At 40.6% G+C, this 1245-nt stretch overlaps 1 non-coding gene across 1 annotated transcript; it reads left to right on the top strand.

Annotated features, from left to right (window-relative positions):
* The first annotated feature begins 791 nt into the window (after window positions 1–791).
* Window positions 792–898, top strand: LOC141634765 (small nucleolar RNA R71). Its single transcript, XR_012539488.1, has one exon. It is a non-coding gene; the product is annotated as a small nucleolar RNA R71 (small nucleolar RNA).
* The last annotated feature ends 347 nt before the right edge of the window (window positions 899–1245 follow it).

Here is a 1245-nt window from a genome sequence, read left to right as displayed (position 1 = left end):
TTGAAGATGCTAGTTGAGTCAATTGTGTTTCCAACATCTTGGTATGAGCTAGAATGTTGTTGATGGTGGTGTCTTTTGCTTGGCTATCTTTTTGCATTTGAGTGAAAAATTCTTGTTGATTCTTTTGCATTTGGAGGACCGCTTTTTGGACATCAAAACCTTGGTCATTTTGGTGATTGTATGGATTTTGATTTTGGTAACCTTGGTTTTGATTGTAAAAGGGTCTTTGATTTTGGTTCCTCATGGGTGGTGGAGTGTATGTTGTTTGAGGGTTTTGAACATTTTGGCTTTTGTATGAGAGATTTGGATGGAACTTGGTGTTTTCATTGTAAAAATTTGAATAAGGGGTACCACTTTTGTAAGCATGGAAAGCATTAACTTGTTCGGTTGTTCCCCTACACTCACTTGGGTCATGTCCCAAAGTTCCACAATTCTCACATATCCCACTTGGGATTGATGAGGATGCCGTCATGGCATTGACATGATGCTTTGATGTTTTTGAGTTTTCCTCAAGTCTAGCCATAGCTTGTTCATACTTCAAGTTGATTGTGTCAATGTGAGCACTAAGTTGAGCACCCAATTGAGTAACGGAGTCCACTTCATGCTTTCCTCCTCTAGTAGCCTTGCGAGGTCTACTATATTGTGAATTATGGACCGCCATTTCCTCAATCTTGTTCCATGTTTGATTGTCATCAACTTCGGTGAACATTCCATTTGATCCCATATTGAGAATGTTCCTAGAATATTCATATAAACCATTCCAAAATTGTTGCACTAAAAACCATTCGCTAAGTTCATGGTGAGGACATGAGCGACAAATACCTTTGAACCGCTCCCAAGCTTCATACAAAGATTCTTCATCCCTTTGCTTAAAACCCGTAATTTGAGCTCTTAGCATGTTAGTCTTTTCTGGTGGGTAGAATTTTTTGTAGAAAGCTAGAGCTAACTTCTTCCAAGAATCTGTTCCAAGGGTGGCCTTATCAAGGCCCTTCAACCATTGCTTTGCGGTGCCGATTAACGAAAAAGGAAATAAGACCCATCTTATTTGGTCTTGAGTCACGCCCGTTTGAGAGATAGCATCACAATAATCGCAAAAGGTTTCCATATGAGAATGAGGGTCCTCACTAGGCATTCCCCCGAATTGGCTCCTCTCAACTAGTTGGATGAAGGCGGACTTGGCAATAAAATTACCGGTGAGATGTTGAGGTGTAGGAGTACCATTTGGTAGATTCTCCTCGGTGGGTA

This window comes from Silene latifolia, chromosome Y (assembly GCF_048544455.1).
Source record: "Silene latifolia isolate original U9 population chromosome Y, ASM4854445v1, whole genome shotgun sequence".
NCBI lineage: Eukaryota > Viridiplantae > Streptophyta > Magnoliopsida > Caryophyllales > Caryophyllaceae > Silene > Silene latifolia.
Note: the sequence above shows the minus strand (reverse complement) of the source record. Positions and strands in the feature narration are given on the sequence as shown.